The sequence below is a fragment of the Sinohyriopsis cumingii genome, chromosome 5 (assembly GCF_028554795.1).
Source record: "Sinohyriopsis cumingii isolate HCF-2022 chromosome 5, ASM2855479v2, whole genome shotgun sequence".
NCBI classification, from domain to species: domain Eukaryota; kingdom Metazoa; phylum Mollusca; class Bivalvia; order Unionida; family Unionidae; genus Sinohyriopsis; species Sinohyriopsis cumingii.
In genome coordinates this window covers 127,802,469-127,822,281 of record NC_142965.1, presented here as the reverse complement: position 1 = coordinate 127,822,281, position 19,813 = coordinate 127,802,469, and the positions used below count along the sequence as shown (strand labels likewise).

The 19,813-nt window shown below is 35.2% G+C and overlaps 7 non-coding genes across 7 annotated transcripts; all 7 read left to right on the top strand.

The window, feature by feature from the left end:
• Positions 1 to 1,000: 1,000 nt before the first annotated feature.
• On the top strand, positions 1,001 to 1,072 carry Trnad-guc (transfer RNA aspartic acid (anticodon GUC)). The gene has a single exon. It is a non-coding gene; the product is annotated as a tRNA-Asp (tRNA).
• Positions 1,073 to 3,668: 2,596 nt separating this feature from the next.
• Positions 3,669 to 3,740, top strand: Trnad-guc (transfer RNA aspartic acid (anticodon GUC)). Its single transcript has one exon. It is a non-coding gene; the product is annotated as a tRNA-Asp (tRNA).
• A 1,737-nt stretch (positions 3,741 to 5,477) lies between these two features.
• Trnad-guc (transfer RNA aspartic acid (anticodon GUC)) lies at positions 5,478 to 5,549 on the top strand. The gene has a single exon. It is a non-coding gene; the product is annotated as a tRNA-Asp (tRNA).
• Positions 5,550 to 10,344: 4,795 nt separating this feature from the next.
• On the top strand, positions 10,345 to 10,416 carry Trnad-guc (transfer RNA aspartic acid (anticodon GUC)). Its single transcript has one exon. It is a non-coding gene; the product is annotated as a tRNA-Asp (tRNA).
• A 1,784-nt stretch (positions 10,417 to 12,200) lies between these two features.
• Positions 12,201 to 12,272, top strand: Trnad-guc (transfer RNA aspartic acid (anticodon GUC)). Its single transcript has one exon. It is a non-coding gene; the product is annotated as a tRNA-Asp (tRNA).
• Positions 12,273 to 14,913: 2,641 nt separating this feature from the next.
• Positions 14,914 to 14,985, top strand: Trnad-guc (transfer RNA aspartic acid (anticodon GUC)). The gene has a single exon. It is a non-coding gene; the product is annotated as a tRNA-Asp (tRNA).
• A 1,784-nt stretch (positions 14,986 to 16,769) lies between these two features.
• Positions 16,770 to 16,841, top strand: Trnad-guc (transfer RNA aspartic acid (anticodon GUC)). Its single transcript has one exon. It is a non-coding gene; the product is annotated as a tRNA-Asp (tRNA).
• Positions 16,842 to 19,813: the final 2,972 nt, after the last annotated feature.

Sequence of the window (19,813 nt, the reverse complement as noted above, 5' to 3'; positions counted from 1 at the left end):
CACCTTGAACCTGACAAACTACCAGAATTTCGTGATCTTCAAAGATGAACAATATTCCAATCATCCATAACATTATGCAGCTCTTGGACAACAACATTCTCGGTAGGGATGTCTTTTTATGTCAATCAATTCCGCTCACTGTTGTATTGAAATAACCTGCCAAGATAGCACTATCACTCGTATTATTGATTAAGCATGTAATTCATCTTAGGAAGAAACAAGGACTTTTCATATAATATAATTGGCGCAAAAATATTTTTCAAATGGATCTTTATAATGTAAGTTTCTACTTTACGATGTTTCGTAGCACCTTTTTCGGCAAAGTCCCGTTTCACGTGATTTTTCAGCTGTATCTGCGCACTTCAAGAGCAACACTAGCTTCCCTATAGGAGGCATTACGATACAAAATGGTACCATTCCAAATATCATCTCTGATATGCCTTTAGGAAAAACTTCACCTGATTTTTTTTTCTTTAAATAATTACAAAACTGACAATTTTTAAAGGCATACTATTAACGAATATGGTCAGAGTAATAGATAACGCAGCCATTATGAAATTTTTTGACGTGGACATAATTTGTGTTTCTTTTGCATTTTAAATTAGAAGCATGTTATACTTTCCTTCTCCTTTCCTTGTGTATCCTACTTGATAATAGAAAATCCCACCAGGCTAAGTCCTTAATGTTCTACTTGTCTCTGGCCATGTGAAGAGGAATACAACACTAAATCGGCCGTTTTAATTATGATTTTCAGATAGTCGAAAGATATACCCAACTCAGCCCACTATGCAGAATAGTATAAAACATCACATAAATTGCACAAAATTCATGTTTACCTTAAATTCAGAAAGAAACAAAACATCGGCCATTTTAGACTAAGTCTTTGCATGTGGTCTTTCCATCCAGCGTATCAATGAAATATTTAGCGCGTATACCTACGAGGTACAATAGGAGTTATAGAGAACATTTACATAGGACAATCTTGTATATCATTCGCAACTCCTCGGTAGTATAGTGGCAAGTATCCCCGCCTGTCACGCGGGAGACCGGGGTTCAATTCCCCGCCGGGGAGACCTAATATTTTTGGTACCTATTTGCTATATAGCACCGTTGGTGATCAGGAATATGCACGAATCACTTGCTTCCCTTGTCATCTAAAACTCCTTTTTTGCCCCTTCCTATTAGTATTAACGTCAATTCACTCCATACTTCGTAGCAATCGGGAGAAATAGAAAATGGAAAGGATGACCTTGTAGGTTTGCTCTTTCAGTGAAAAATGCGACCTACTCCATCATATAACGTACAATGTCATAAACTGAATATAAGCATACAAATCATAAAACTCTCTCTAGACGGATTATTGTAAACTTTCTATTTATTTCTACCTATTTATTTACCATATTTATTCTTCCCTTTCATTGACTATACTCTGAACCAGGGTCAATATACAGCATTTGAAAATGTTTTATAAAAGGAACAGGGGAATATTAAATTGAGGAGAGGAATATCGAATTCATGCGCTCCGTTTCAAACCAAATGATATCGAAAACTTGAGGCCTTTTAGCATTTTTATTATTATTTGTTTATCCAAAATCTAAAAAGTGAAAGTTAGAACACTCAAACTTTCAAATAACTGCAACTTTTTGGATGGTGAGAAAAGTGGTCAGCTATGTTAAACCTAAACTTGGTGAATTTAGACTTTTAGCAAAACCTTTGAAGTCTAAAAGTTCAATATTAAACTTTTTGCAACTATTTAAAACTGCTGAAATTCAAATTTTCCATCTAAAAGACTAAGAAAGCTTTAGACTTAAAATAAGAAGTTTTACGCTTACCCATGGAAGGCATTGTCATGTATGAGTTACCATTCATACTGACCATAACCAACTTTATCATTCCCGAATTCATCTTCGCAAGCCATCATACGATATGATAACGTCTACTACACCTTGGCGGATACCTTGGCGGATCGAGCAGATATTTCTGAGCTTCAGCTCTGTGAATTTCATCAGATACAGCGACAAGCCACCACATCCAATCAAAATTAAATTGATCAAATTTCAACACTCTTCCTACATGATCGAAACAAGGGGAGAATACAACATGAACGGACTCAAAAATAAGCAATTTTTCACTGCCAGTACGTGTTTGCAGAAATACCTTTACTGAAGTTTCTATCTGGCACGTAGTCATACTTTCCACGTCAAACTTACAAAGTAACCTTTCTGAAGTCAATTGCCTCCACCATTTTCGGCCGATGTATAATACACCACTGTTAGACGCTATAGGTGAGTTGGCATTACATACTAAGGGATTCAAGACGTGAAATGCAATAGATGTCGCTAGGAAAATGCGGAAAAATATCAGCTCCGTCCGTAAAGGATATATGGGGTTGACATATCGGAATTTCGGCCAGCGAAGATGTCCTGATTCTCTCTCTCTCTCTCTCTCTCTCTCTCAGTTTCTGGTTTCCCTTTCAGCTTATAACCGAGAGAGAGAGAGAGAGAGAGAAGGGACACATGATCATCTGAGATAAACTTAAAATATAAATACATACATTCAAACAGATTTGGATTCATACACCATCTGGATTAAATAGATTAAAAACACCTAGTGAAAGAATAGACTTAAAGATTTATGGGTAGCTGCCGCCCAATATGTGTGTGTCTGTGCGTGCACTACTGCACTGGCATTAATACATCGCGCTAATCGTTTGGGATTTGTGTCTTAGGTATAATAATAATAATAATAATAATAAAAATCAACTAATAATAAACTATCTTAAAGGAGGATAACACATCTGATCATGGCTGACCCATCGGCCATGTTCTCCTCAGATTTTGTAATCGGCTATGATAAAAATAAAAAAATAAAAAAAAGATAAAAAAAATATTTAAAGTACATAAATATTTAAAACAAAATAAGAACGAAAAAAATAATACACAAAATAACAATAGAAGACCATGCACATAACCAGGTATCGTCGCACACTCATTCGTACAAATTTATGCATACTCTAACATCGAAAATACTCTCAGTTTAACTGGAAATCAGTTGATTGGCACACATTTTGATCAGCAAGGGTGGTAGATAACAAAAATTACAACTGCTTCCCCGGGTGATCGTGATCGTCTTCCTGCTATTATACAATTTTCGTATTCCTTCTGTCTTTTCTGCTTTGTCCTATGGGTTTCATTCACGTAACATTTATTGAATAGTCATTTACAGTAACAAAATATAATATTACTCTACTACCAATCCATGCAAAGAGAAGACATTTAGTTTGAGACATCCCATTTACAGCTGCATGTATTTCAGCAAACGTTATTATACCAGCATACATTTGGTCTTTATCAGGTACAGAAGAATTTCAAGTATTTAAAAGTGATTCTTTACAGTTTTAACCAATAGTGACCGATGAATGGAAATTACATTAAGACTGATCTATTTCATGTGATATTTGATTTGTATTTGAAATCATTACATGATCGTCATCAATGAATTCATTAATCACTTATTTATTTTGTCGATCATTTTCAAGATAAGAAGGCACTTGGTATTTCTATGACTTTTCAAGAAAAGTTTACTAAGCCATGACACACATCTTGATCAGCATGAGGTAACGATGAATTTACAAACTAAAGGACAAGCTTACTGCATCCATTCATACCTCCTCGGTAGTATAGTGGCAAGTATCCCCGCCTGTCACGCGGGAGACCGGGGTTCAATTCCCCGCCGGGGAGTCCTAATAATTTTGGTATCCGTTTATTATTTAACACCCGTTGCGATCAGAAATATACATGAAGTAATTGCTTTCCATATCATCGAAAATATTTTGTAGTTTTCCTCTCTTTTAGCATTGATCTGATTTCACTCCTTAATTCTATGCAAGCGAGAGAGACAGATAAATGAAAAGGACAAAGAGAATATAATTGGCTTGTCCTTTTACTAGAAATTGGGGACTAGTCCACTGTATAACGTGCAATTTTAGAAACTGAAATTTAGCATCACATTTGTATAGCTCTCCTTTTCAAGACGCTGTGAGTCTCTCTGTCAATATGTGTGTAGTTAACATATCTTTAACAATTTTAGTCATATCGGTACGATGTCTGCAGTGTGGTAGATTATAGTGATAGCTAGCACAGTTTTTCAGAAGAAAAAATTTCAATTTGTTTTGAAATCTATACAATTCACGAAACCTTTCAGTATTTCTCTTTGCAATATATAGCTGCGTTAAGGTAGTTATTTTCTTCACTTTTCCATCAGTGACAATATATTTTACCATCGTACGTATTCATTCTCACAACGGATATTATTATTTTATATTCATAACCCATGCCCTGTTTGTACTTTCCATGTATTTGATATAAGATATAGGAAGGAATGGTCTCTAAATGGTGCATCTATGAAATAAATATTTTAAACACAAGGATGCAACTTGGAGGAAATAAAAAATAATACACCCTGCTCTGTCCCACTTCACCTTGAACCTGACAAACTACCAGAATTTCGTGATCTTCAAAGATGAACAATATTCCAATCATCCATAACATTATGCAGCTCTTGGACAACAACATTCTCGGTAGGGATGTCTTTTTATGTCAATCAATTCCGCTCACTGTTGTATTGAAATAACCTGCCAAGATAGCACTATCACTCGTATTATTGATTAAGCATGTAATTCATCTTAGGAAGAAACAAGGACTTTTCATATAATATAATTGGCGCAAAAATATTTTTCAAATGGATCTTTATAATGTAAGTTTCTACTTTACGATGTTTCGTAGCACCTTTTTCGGCAAAGTCCCGTTTCACGTGATTTTTCAGCTGTATCTGCGCACTTCAAGAGCAACACTAGCTTCCCTATAGGAGGCATTACGATACAAAATGGTACCATTCCAAATATCATCTCTCATATGCCTTTAGGAAAAACTTCACCTGATTTTTTTTTCTTTAAATAATTACAAAACTGACAATTTTTAAAGGCATACTATTAACGAATATGGTCAGAGTAATAGATAACGCAGCCATTATGAAATTTTTTGACGTGGACATAATTTGTGTTTCTTTTGCATTTTAAATTAGAAGCATGTTATACTTTCCTTCTCCTTTCCTTGTGTATCCTACTTGATAATAGAAAATCCCACCAGGCTAAGTCCTTAATGTTCTACTTGTCTCTGGCCATGTGAAGAGGAATACAACACTAAATCGGCCGTTTTAATTATGATTTTCAGATAGTCGAAAGATATACCCAACTCAGCCCACTATGCAGAATAGTATAAAACATCACATAAATTGCACAAAATTCATGTTTACCTTAAATTCAGAAAGAAACAAAACATCGGCCATTTTAGACTAAGTCTTTGCATGTGGTCTTTCCATCCAGCGTATCAATGAAATATTTAGCGCGTATACCTACGAGGTACAATAGGAGTTATAGAGAACATTTACATAGGACAATCTTGTATATCATTCGCAACTCCTCGGTAGTATAGTGGCAAGTATCCCCGCCTGTCACGCGGGAGACCGGGGTTCAATTCCCCGCCGGGGAGACCTAATATTTTTGGTACCTATTTGCTATATAGCACCGTTGGTGATCAGGAATATGCACGAATCACTTGCTTCCCTTGTCATCTAAAACTCCTTTTTTGCCCCTTCCTATTAGTATTAACGTCAATTCACTCCATACTTCGTAGCAATCGGGAGAAATAGAAAATGGAAAGGATGACCTTGTAGGTTTGCTCTTTCAGTGAAAAATGCGACCTACTCCATCATATAACGTACAATGTCATAAACTGAATATAAGCATACAAATCATAAAACTCTCTCTAGACGGATTATTGTAAACTTTCTATTTATTTCTACCTATTTATTTACCATATTTATTCTTCCCTTTCATTGACTATACTCTGAACCAGGGTCAATATACAGCATTTGAAAATGTTTTATAAAAGGAACAGGGGAATATTAAATTGAGGAGAGGAATATCGAATTCATGCGCTCCGTTTCAAACCAAATGATATCGAAAACTTGAGGCCTTTTAGCATTTTTATTATTATTTGTTTATCCAAAATCTAAAAAGTGAAAGTTAGAACACTCAAACTTTCAAATAACTGCAACTTTTTGGATGGTGAGAAAAGTGGTCAGCTATGTTAAACCTAAACTTGGTGAATTTAGACTTTTAGCAAAACCTTTGAAGTCTAAAAGTTCAATATTAAACTTTTTGCAACTATTTAAAACTGCTGAAATTCAAATTTTCCATCTAAAAGACTAAGAAAGCTTTAGACTTAAAATAAGAAGTTTTACGCTTACCCATGGAAGGCATTGTCATGTATGAGTTACCATTCATACTGACCATAACCAACTTTATCATTCCCGAATTCATCTTCGCAAGCCATCATACGATATGATAACGTCTACTACACCTTGGCGGATACCTTGGCGGATCGAGCAGATATTTCTGAGCTTCAGCTCTGTGAATTTCATCAGATACAGCGACAAGCCACCACATCCAATCAAAATTAAATTGATCAAATTTCAACACTCTTCCTACATGATCGAAACAAGGGGAGAATACAACATGAACGGACTCAAAAATAAGCAATTTTTCACTGCCAGTACGTGTTTGCAGAAATACCTTTACTGAAGTTTCTATCTGGCACGTAGTCATACTTTCCACGTCAAACTTACAAAGTAACCTTTCTGAAGTCAATTGCCTCCACCATTTTCGGCCGATGTATAATACACCACTGTTAGACGCTATAGGTGAGTTGGCATTACATACTAAGGGATTCAAGACGTGAAATGCAATAGATGTCGCTAGGAAAATGCGGAAAAATATCAGCTCCGTCCGTAAAGGATATATGGGGTTGACATATCGGAATTTCGGCCAGCGAAGATGTCCTGATTCTCTCTCTCTCTCTCTCTCTCTCTCTCTCTCTCTCTCTCTCTCTCTCTCTCAGTTTCTGGTTTCCCTTTCAGCTTATAACCGAGAGAGAGAGAGAGAGAGAGAGAGAGAGAGAGAGAGAGAGAGAGAGAGAAGGGACACATGATCATCTGAGATAAACTTAAAATATAAATACATACATTCAAACAGATTTGGATTCATACACCATCTGGATTAAATAGATTAAAAACACCTAGTGAAAGAATAGACTTAAAGATTTATGGGTAGCTGCCGCCCAATATGTGTGTGTCTGTGCGTGCACTACTGCACTGGCATTAATACATCGCGCTAATCGTTTGGGATTTGTGTCTTAGGTATAATAATAATAATAATAATAATAAAAATCAACTAATAATAAACTATCTTAAAGGAGGATAACACATCTGATCATGGCTGACCCATCGGCCATGTTCTCCTCAGATTTTGTAATCGGCTATGATAAAAATAAAAAAATAAAAAAAAGATAAAAAAAATATTTAAAGTACATAAATATTTAAAACAAAATAAGAACGAAAAAAATAATACACAAAATAACAATAGAAGACCATGCACATAACCAGGTATCGTCGCACACTCATTCGTACAAATTTATGCACACTCTAACATCGAAAATACTCTCAGTTTAACTGGAAATCAGTTGATTGGCACACATTTTGATCAGCAAGGGTGGTAGATAACAAAAATTACAACTGCTTCCCCGGGTGATCGTGATCGTCTTCCTGCTATTATACAATTTTCGTATTCCTTCTGTCTTTTCTGCTTTGTCCTATGGGTTTCATTCACGTAACATTTATTGAATAGTCATTTACAGTAACAAAATATAATATTACTCTACTACCAATCCATGCAAAGAGAAGACATTTAGTTTGAGACATCCCATTTACAGCTGCATGTATTTCAGCAAACGTTATTATACCAGCACACATTTGGTCTTTATCAGGTACAGAAGAATTTCAAGTATTTAAAAGTGATTCTTTACAGTTTTAACCAATAGTGACCGATGAATGGAAATTACATTAAGACTGATCTATTTCATGTGATAGTTGATTTGTATTTGAAATCATTACATCATCGTCATCAATGAATTCATTAATCACTTATTTATTTTGTCGATCATTTTCAAGATAAGAAGGCACTTGGTATTTCTATGACTTTTCAAGAAAAGTTTACTAAGCCATGACACACATCTTGATCAGCATGAGGTAACGATGAATTTACAAACTAAAGGACAAGCTTACTGCATCCATTCATACCTCCTCGGTAGTATAGTGGCAAGTATCCCCGCCTGAAATGAGAATAGAAGAGGATAAAGTGTTTATTACATTGTAGAATCATTGTTTTGTACTATAGGATTACAAAATAAAATTTTAGAATCATTGTTCTGTAATATAGCTTAACAAAATACTGTTGTAGAATCATTGTTTTGTAATATAGCATTACAAAATACTATTGTAGAACCATTATTTTGTAATATAGCATTACAAACTACTATGTACATACTGACTGTATATTTTTAACTTATATACTGTACAAAGCGTTTTTTAAATAAAGAAAGAAAAAAAAAAAGTATCCCCGCCTGTCACGCGGGAGACCGGGGTTCAATTCCCCGCCGGGGAGTCCTAATAATTTTGGTATCCGTTTATTATTTAACACCCGTTGCGATCAGAAATATACATGAAGTAATTGCTTTCCATATCATCGAAAATATTTTGTAGTTTTCCTCTCTTTTAGCATTGATCTGATTTCACTCCTTAATTCTATGCAAGCGAGAGAGACAGATAAATGAAAAGGACAAAGAGAATATAATTGGCTTGTCCTTTTACTAGAAATTGGGGACTAGTCCACTGTATAACGTGCAATTTTAGAAACTGAAATTTAGCATCACATTTGTATAGCTCTCCTTTTCAAGACGCTGTGAGTCTCTCTGTCAATATGTGTGTAGTTAACATATCTTTAACAATTTTAGTCATATCGGTACGATGTCTGCCGTGTGGTAGATTATAGTGATAGCTAGCACAGTTTTTCAGAAGAAAAAATTTCAATTTGTTTTGAAATCTATACAATTCACGAAACCTTTCAGTATTTCTCTTTGCAATATATAGCTGCGTTAAGGTAGTTATTTATACTTCAGATTATCCCACCAAATAGCTGGTTCACTAAAATTCATTTTCTTCACTTTTCCATCAGTGACAATATATTTTACCATCGTACGTATTCATTCTCACAACGGATATTATTATTTTATATTCATAACCCATGCCCTGTTTGTACTTTCCATGTATTTGATATAAGATATAGGAAGGAATGGTCTCTAAATGGTGCATCTATGAAATAAATATTTTAAACACAAGGATGCAACTTGGAGGAAATAAAAAATAATACACCCTGCTCTGTCCCACTTCACCTTGAACCTGACAAACTACCAGAATTTCGTGATCTTCAAAGATGAACAATATTCCAATCATCCATAACATTATGCAGCTCTTGGACAACAACATTCTCGGTAGGGATGTCTTTTTATGTCAATCAATTCCGCTCACTGTTGTATTGAAATAACCTGCCAAGATAGCACTATCACTCGTATTATTGATTAAGCATGTAATTCATCTTAGGAAGAAACAAGGACTTTTCATATAATATAATTGGCGCAAAAATATTTTTCAAATGGATCTTTATAATGTAAGTTTCTACTTTACGATGTTTCGTAGCACCTTTTTCGGCAAAGTCCCGTTTCACGTGATTTTTCAGCTGTATCTGCGCACTTCAAGAGCAACACTAGCTTCCCTATAGGAGGCATTACGATACAAAATGGTACCATTCCAAATATCATCTCTCATATGCCTTTAGGAAAAACTTCACCTGATTTTTTTTTCTTTAAATAATTACAAAACTGACAATTTTTAAAGGCATACTATTAATGAATATGGTCAGAGTAATAGATAACGCAGCCATTATGAAATTTTTTGACGTGGACATAATTTGTGTTTCTTTTGCATTTTAAATTAGAAGCATGTTATACTTTCCTTCTCCTTTCCTTGTGTATCCTACTTGATAATAGAAAATCCCACCAGGCTAAGTCCTTAATGTTCTACTTGTCTCTGGCCATGTGAAGAGGAATACAACACTAAATCGGCCGTTTTAATTATGATTTTCAGATAGTCGAAAGATATACCCAACTCAGCCCACTATGCAGAATAGTATAAAACATCACATAAATTGCACAAAATTCATGTTTACCTTAAATTCAGAAAGAAACAAAACATCGGCCATTTTAGACTAAGTCTTTGCATGTGGTCTTTCCATCCAGCGTATCAATGAAATATTTAGCGCGTATACCTACGAGGTACAATAGGAGTTATAGAGAACATTTACATAGGACAATCTTGTATATCATTCGCAACTCCTCGGTAGTATAGTGGCAAGTATCCCCGCCTGTCACGCGGGAGACCGGGGTTCAATTCCCCGCCGGGGAGTCCTAATAATTTTGGTATCCGTTTATTATTTAACACCCGTTGCGATCAGAAATATACATGAAGTAATTGCTTTCCATATCATCGAAAATATTTTGTAGTTTTCCTCTCTTTTAGCATTGATCTGATTTCACTCCTTAATTCTATGCAAGCGAGAGAGACAGATAAATGAAAAGGACAAAGAGAATATAATTGGCTTGTCCTTTTACTAGAAATTGGGGACTAGTCCACTGTATAACGTGCAATTTTAGAAACTGAAATTTAGCATCACATTTGTATAGCTCTCCTTTTCAAGACGCTGTGAGTCTCTCTGTCAATATGTGTGTAGTTAACATATCTTTAACAATTTTAGTCATATCGGTACGATGTCTGCCGTGTGGTAGATTATAGTGATAGCTAGCACAGTTTTTCAGAAGAAAAAATTTCAATTTGTTTTGAAATCTATACAATTCACGAAACCTTTCAGTATTTCTCTTTGCAATATATAGCTGCGTTAAGGTAGTTATTTATACTTCAGATTATCCCACCAAATAGCTGGTTCACTAAAATTCATTTTCTTCACTTTTCCATCAGTGACAATATATTTTACCATCGTACGTATTCATTCTCACAACGGATATTATTATTTTATATTCATAACCCATGCCCTGTTTGTACTTTCCATGTATTTGATATAAGATATAGGAAGGAATGGTCTCTAAATGGTGCATCTATGAAATAAATATTTTAAACACAAGGATGCAACTTGGAGGAAATAAAAAATAATACACCCTGCTCTGTCCCACTTCACCTTGAACCTGACAAACTACCAGAATTTCGTGATCTTCAAAGATGAACAATATTCCAATCATCCATAACATTATGCAGCTCTTGGACAACAACATTCTCGGTAGGGATGTCTTTTTATGTCAATCAATTCCGCTCACTGTTGTATTGAAATAACCTGCCAAGATAGCACTATCACTCGTATTATTGATTAAGCATGTAATTCATCTTAGGAAGAAACAAGGACTTTTCATATAATATAATTGGCGCAAAAATATTTTTCAAATGGATCTTTATAATGTAAGTTTCTACTTTACGATGTTTCGTAGCACCTTTTTCGGCAAAGTCCCGTTTCACGTGATTTTTCAGCTGTATCTGCGCACTTCAAGAGCAACACTAGCTTCCCTATAGGAGGCATTACGATACAAAATGGTACCATTCCAAATATCATCTCTCATATGCCTTTAGGAAAAACTTCACCTGATTTTTTTTTCTTTAAATAATTACAAAACTGACAATTTTTAAAGGCATACTATTAATGAATATGGTCAGAGTAATAGATAACGCAGCCATTATGAAATTTTTTGACGTGGACATAATTTGTGTTTCTTTTGCATTTTAAATTAGAAGCATGTTATACTTTCCTTCTCCTTTCCTTGTGTATCCTACTTGATAATAGAAAATCCCACCAGGCTAAGTCCTTAATGTTCTACTTGTCTCTGGCCATGTGAAGAGGAATACAACACTAAATCGGCCGTTTTAATTATGATTTTCAGATAGTCGAAAGATATACCCAACTCAGCCCACTATGCAGAATAGTATAAAACATCACATAAATTGCACAAAATTCATGTTTACCTTAAATTCAGAAAGAAACAAAACATCGGCCATTTTAGACTAAGTCTTTGCATGTGGTCTTTCCATCCAGCGTATCAATGAAATATTTAGCGCGTATACCTACGAGGTACAATAGGAGTTATAGAGAACATTTACATAGGACAATCTTGTATATCATTCGCAACTCCTCGGTAGTATAGTGGCAAGTATCCCCGCCTGTCACGCGGGAGACCGGGGTTCAATTCCCCGCCGGGGAGACCTAATATTTTTGGTACCTATTTGCTATATAGCACCGTTGGTGATCAGGAATATGCACGAATCACTTGCTTCCCTTGTCATCTAAAACTCCTTTTTTGCCCCTTCCTATTAGTATTAACGTCAATTCACTCCATACTTCGTAGCAATCGGGAGAAATAGAAAATGGAAAGGATGACCTTGTAGGTTTGCTCTTTCAGTGAAAAATGCGACCTACTCCATCATATAACGTACAATGTCATAAACTGAATATAAGCATACAAATCATAAAACTCTCTCTAGACGGATTATTGTAAACTTTCTATTTATTTCTACCTATTTATTTACCATATTTATTCTTCCCTTTCATTGACTATACTCTGAACCAGGGTCAATATACAGCATTTGAAAAATGTTTTATAAAAGGAACAGGGGAATATTAAATTGAGGAGAGGAATATCGAATTCATGCGCTCCGTTTCAAACCAAATGATATCGAAAACTTGAGGCCTTTTAGCATTTTTATTATTATTTGTTTATCCAAAATCTAAAAAGTGAAAGTTAGAACACTCAAACTTTCAAATAACTGCAACTTTTTGGATGGTGAGAAAAGTGGTCAGCTATGTTAAACCTAAACTTGGTGAATTTAGACTTTTAGCAAAACCTTTGAAGTCTAAAAGTTCAATATTAAACTTTTTGCAACTATTTAAAACTGCTGAAATTCAAATTTTCCATCTAAAAGACTAAGAAAGCTTTAGACTTAAAATAAGAAGTTTTACGCTTACCCATGGAAGGCATTGTCATGTATGAGTTACCATTCATACTGACCATAACCAACTTTATCATTCCCGAATTCATCTTCGCAAGCCATCATACGATATGATAACGTCTACTACACCTTGGCGGATACCTTGGCGGATCGAGCCGATATTTCTGAGCTTCAGCTCTGTGAATTTCATCAGATACAGCGACAAGCCACCACATCCAATCAAAATTAAATTGATCAAATTTCAACACTCTTCCTACATGATCGAAACAAGGGGAGAATACAACATGAACGGACTCAAAAATAAGCAATTTTTCACTGCCAGTACGTGTTTGCAGAAATACCTTTACTGAAGTTTCTATCTGGCACGTAGTCATACTTTCCACGTCAAACTTACAAAGTAACCTTTCTGAAGTCAATTGCCTCCACCATTTTCGGCCGATGTATAATACACCACTGTTAGACGCTATAGGTGAGTTGGCATTACATACTAAGGGATTCAAGACGTGAAATGCAATAGATGTCGCTAGGAAAATGCGGAAAAATATCAGCTCCGTCCGTAAAGGATATATGGGGTTGACATATCGGAATTTCGGCCAGCGAAGATGTCCTGATTCTGTCTCTCTCTCTCTCTCTCTCTCTCAGTTTCTGGTTTCCCTTTCAGCTTATAACCGAGAGAGAGAGAGAGAGAGAGAGAGAGAGAGAGAGAGAGAGAGAGAGAGAGAGAGAGAGAGAGAGAAGGGACACATGATCATCTGAGATAAACTTAAAATATAAATACATACATTCAAACAGATTTGGATTCATACACCATCTGGATTAAATAGATTAAAAACACCTAGTGAAAGAATAGACTTAAAGATTTATGGGTAGCTGCCGCCCAATATGTGTGTGTCTGTGCGTGCACTACTGCACTGGCATTAATACATCGCGCTAATCGTTTGGGATTTGTGTCTTAGGTATAATAATAATAATAATAATAATAAAAATCAACTAATAATAAACTATCTTAAAGGAGGATAACACATCTGATCATGGCTGACCCATCGGCCATGTTCTCCTCAGATTTTGTAATCGGCTATGATAAAAATAAAAAAATAAAAAAAAGATAAAAAAAATATTTAAAGTACATAAATATTTAAAACAAAATAAGAACGAAAAAAATAATACACAAAATAACAATAGAAGACCATGCACATAACCAGGTATCGTCGCACACTCATTCGTACAAATTTATGCACACTCTAACATCGAAAATACTCTCAGTTTAACTGGAAATCAGTTGATTGGCACACATTTTGATCAGCAAGGGTGGTAGATAACAAAAATTACAACTGCTTCCCCGGGTGATCGTGATCGTCTTCCTGCTATTATACAATTTTCGTATTCCTTCTGTCTTTTCTGCTTTGTCCTATGGGTTTCATTCACGTAACATTTATTGAATAGTCATTTACAGTAACAAAATATAATATTACTCTACTACCAATCCATGCAAAGAGAAGACATTTAGTTTGAGACATCCCATTTACAGCTGCATGTATTTCAGCAAACGTTATTATACCAGCACACATTTGGTCTTTATCAGGTACAGAAGAATTTCAAGTATTTAAAAGTGATTCTTTACAGTTTTAACCAATAGTGACCGATGAATGGAAATTACATTAAGACTGATCTATTTCATGTGATAGTTGATTTGTATTTGAAATCATTACATCATCGTCATCAATGAATTCATTAATCACTTATTTATTTTGTCGATCATTTTCAAGATAAGAAGGCACTTGGTATTTCTATGACTTTTCAAGAAAAGTTTACTAAGCCATGACACACATCTTGATCAGCATGAGGTAACGATGAATTTACAAACTAAAGGACAAGCTTACTGCATCCATTCATACCTCCTCGGTAGTATAGTGGCAAGTATCCCCGCCTGTCACGCGGGAGACCGGGGTTCAATTCCCCGCCGGGGAGTCCTAATAATTTTGGTATCCGTTTATTATTTAACACCCGTTGCGATCAGAAATATACATGAAGTAATTGCTTTCCATATCATCGAAAATATTTTGTAGTTTTCCTCTCTTTTAGCATTGATCTGATTTCACTCCTTAATTCTATGCAAGCGAGAGAGACAGATAAATGAAAAGGACAAAGAGAATATAATTGGCTTGTCCTTTTACTAGAAATTGGGGACTAGTCCACTGTATAACGTGCAATTTTAGAAACTGAAATTTAGCATCACATTTGTATAGCTCTCCTTTTCAAGACGCTGTGAGTCTCTCTGTCAATATGTGTGTAGTTAACATATCTTTAACAATTTTAGTCATATCGGTACGATGTCTGCCGTGTGGTAGATTATAGTGATAGCTAGCACAGTTTTTCAGAAGAAAAAATTTCAATTTGTTTTGAAATCTATACAATTCACGAAACCTTTCAGTATTTCTCTTTGCAATATATAGCTGCGTTAAGGTAGTTATTTATACTTCAGATTATCCCACCAAATAGCTGGTTCACTAAAATTCATTTTCTTCACTTTTCCATCAGTGACAATATATTTTACCATCGTACGTATTCATTCTCACAACGGATATTATTATTTTATATTCATAACCCATGCCCTGTTTGTACTTTCCATGTATTTGATATAAGATATAGGAAGGAATGGTCTCTAAATGGTGCATCTATGAAATAAATATTTTAAACACAAGGATGCAACTTGGAGGAAATAAAAAATAATACACCCTGCTCTGTCCCACTTCACCTTGAACCTGACAAACTACCAGAATTTCGTGATCTTCAAAGATGAACAATATTCCAATCATCCATAACATTATGCAGCTCTTGGACAACAACATTCTCGGTAGGGATGTCTTTTTATGTCAATCAATTCCGCTCACTGTTGTATTGAAATAACCTGCCAAGATAGCACTATCACTCGTATTATTGATTAAGCATGTAATTCATCTTAGGAAGAAACAAGGACTTTTCATATAATATAAATGGCGCAAAAATATTTTTCAAATGGATCTTTATAATGTAAGTTTCTACTTTACGATGTTTCGTAGCACCTTTTTCGGCAAAGTCCCGTTTCACGTGATTTTTCAGCTGTATCTGCGCACTTCAAGAGCAACACTAGCTTCCCTATAGGAGGCATTACGATACAAAATGGTACCATTCCAAATATCATCTCTCATATGCCTTTAGGAAAAACTTCACCTGATTTTTTTTTCTTTAAATAATTACAAAACTGACAATTTTTAAAGGCATACTATTAATGAATATGGTCAGAGTAATAGATAACGCAGCCATTATGAAATTTTTTGACGTGGACATAATTTGTGTTTCTTTTGCATTTTAAATTAGAAGCATGTTATACTTTCCTTCTCCTTTCCTTGTGTATCCTACTTGATAATAGAAAATCCCACCAGGCTAAGTCCTTAATGTTCTACTTGTCTCTGGCCATGTGAAGAGGAATACAACACTAAATCGGCCGTTTTAATTATGATTTTCAGATAGTCGAAAGATATACCCAACTCAGCCCACTATGCAGAATAGTATAAAACATCACATAAATTGCACAAAATTCATGTTTACCTTAAATTCAGAAAGAAACAAAACATCGGCCATTTTAGACTAAGTCTTTGCATGTGGTCTTTCCATCCAGCGTATCAATGAAATATTTAGCGCGTATACCTACGAGGTACAATAGGAGTTATAGAGAACATTTACATAGGACAATCTTGTATATCATTCGCAACTCCTCGGTAGTATAGTGGCAAGTATCCCCGCCTGTCACGCGGGAGACCGGGGTTCAATTCCCCGCCGGGGAGACCTAATATTTTTGGTACCTATTTGCTATATAGCACCGTTGGTGATCAGGAATATGCACGAATCACTTGCTTCCCTTGTCATCTAAAACTCCTTTTTTGCCCCTTCCTATTAGTATTAACGTCAATTCACTCCATACTTCGTAGCAATCGGGAGAAATAGAAAATGGAAAGGATGACCTTGTAGGTTTGCTCTTTCAGTGAAAAATGCGACCTACTCCATCATATAACGTACAATGTCATAAACTGAATATAAGCATACAAATCATAAAACTCTCTCTAGACGGATTATTGTAAACTTTCTATTTATTTCTACCTATTTATTTACCATATTTATTCTTCCCTTTCATTGACTATACTCTGAACCAGGGTCAATATACAGCATTTGAAAAATGTTTTATAAAAGGAACAGGGGAATATTAAATTGAGGAGAGGAATATCGAATTCATGCGCTCCGTTTAAAACCAAATGATATCGAAAACTTGAGGCCTTTTAGCATTTTTATTATTATTTGTTTATCCAAAATCTAAAAAGTGAAAGTTAGAACACTCAAACTTTCAAATAACTGCAACTTTTTGGATGGTGAGAAAAGTGGTCAGCTATGTTAAACCTAAACTTGGTGAATTTAGACTTTTAGCAAAACCTTTGAAGTCTAAAAGTTCAATATTAAACTTTTTGCAACTATTTAAAACTGCTGAAATTCAAATTTTCCATCTAAAAGACTAAGAAAGCTTTAGACTTAAAATAAGAAGTTTTACGCTTACCCATGGAAGGCATTGTCATGTATGAGTTACCATTCATACTGACCATAACCAACTTTATCATTCCCGAATTCATCTTCGCAAGCCATCATACGATATGATAACGTCTACTACACCTTGGCGGATACCTTGGCGGATCGAGCCGATATTTCTGAGCTTCAGCTCTGTGAATTTCATCAGATACAGCGACAAGCCACCACATCCAATCAAAATTAAATTGATCAAATTTCAACACTCTTCCTACATGATCGAAACAAGGGGAGAATACAACATGAACGGACTCAAAAATAAGCAATTTTTCACTGCCAGTACGTGTTTTGCAGAAATACCTTTACTGAAGTTTTCTATCTGGCACGTAGTCATACTTTCCACGTCAAACTTACAAAGTAACCTTTCTGAAGTCAATTGCCTCCACCATTTTCGGCCGATGTATAATACACCACTGTTAGACGCTATGGGTGAGTTGGCATTACATACTAAGGGATTCAAGACGTGAAATGCAATAGATGTCGCTAGGAAAATGCGGAAAAATATCAGCTCCGTCCGTAAAGGATATATGGGGTTGACATATGGGAATTTCGGCCAGCGAAGATGTCCTGATTCTCTCTTTCTCTCTCTCTCTCTCTCTCTCTCTCTCTCTCTCTCTCTCTCTCTCTCAGTTTCTGGTTTCCCTTTCAGCTTATAACCGAGAGAGAGAGAGAGAGAGAGAGAGAGAAGGGACACATGATCATCTGAGATAAACTTAAAATATAAATACATACATTCAAACAGATTTGGCTTCATACACCATCTGGATTAAATAGATTAAAAACACCTAGTGAAAGAATAGACTTAAAGATTTATGGGTAGCTGCCGCCCAATATGTGTGTGTCTGTGCGTGCACTACTGCACTGGCATTAATACATCGCGCTAATCGTTTGGGATTTGTGTCTTAGGTATAATAATAATAATAATAATAATAATAAAAATCAACTAATAATAAACTATCTTAAAGGAGGATAACACATCTGATCATGGCTGACCCATCGGCCATGTTCTCCTCAGATTTTGTAATCGGCTATGATAAAAATAAAAAAATAAAAAAAAGATAAAAAAATATTTAAAGTACATAAATATTTAAAACAAAATAAGAACGAAAAAATAATACACAAAATAACAATAGAAGACCATGCACATAACCAGGTATCGTCGCACACTCATTCGTACAAATTTATGCACACTCTAACATCGAAAATACTCTCAGTTTAACTGGAAATCAGTTGATTGGTACACATTTTGATCAGCAAGGGTGGTAGATAACAAAAATTACAACTGCTTCCCCGGGTGATCGTGATCGTCTTCCTGCTATTATACAATTTTCGTATTCCTTCTGTCTTTTCTGCTTTGTCCTATGGGTTTCATTCACGTAACATTTATTGAATAGTCATTTACAGTAACAAAATATAATATTACTCTACTACCAATCCATGCAAAGAGAAGACATTTAGTTTGAGACATCCCATTTACAGCTGCATGTATTTCAGCAAACGTTATTATACCAGCAAACATTTGGTCTTTATCAGGTACAGAAGAATTTCAAGTATTTAAAAGTGATTCTTTACAGTTTTAACCAATAGTGACCGATGAATGGAAATTACATTAAGACTGATCTATTTCATGTGATAGTTGATTTGTATTTGAAATCATTACATCATCGTCATCAATGAATTCATTAATCACTTATTTATTTTGTCGATCATTTTCAAGATAAGAAGGCACTTGGTATTTCTATGACTTTTCAAGAAAAGTTTACTAAGCCATGACACACATCTTGATCAGCATGAGGTAACGATGAATTTACAAACTAAAGGACAAGCTTACTGCATCCATTCATACCTCCTCGGTAGTATAGTGGCAAGTATCCCCGCCTGTCACGCGGGGAGACCGGGGTTCAATTCCCGCCGGGGAGTCCTAATAATTTTGGTATCCGTTTATTATTTAACACCCGTTGCGATCAGAAATATACATGAAGTAATTGCTTTCCATATCATCGAAAATATTTTGTAGTTTTCCTCTCTTTTAGCATTGATCTGATTTCACTCCTTAATTCTATGCAAGCGAGAGAGACAGATAAATGAAAAGGACAAAGAGAATATAATTGGCTTGTCCTTTTACTAGAAATTGGGGACTAGTCCACTGTATAACGTGCAATTTTAGAAACTGAAATTTAGCATA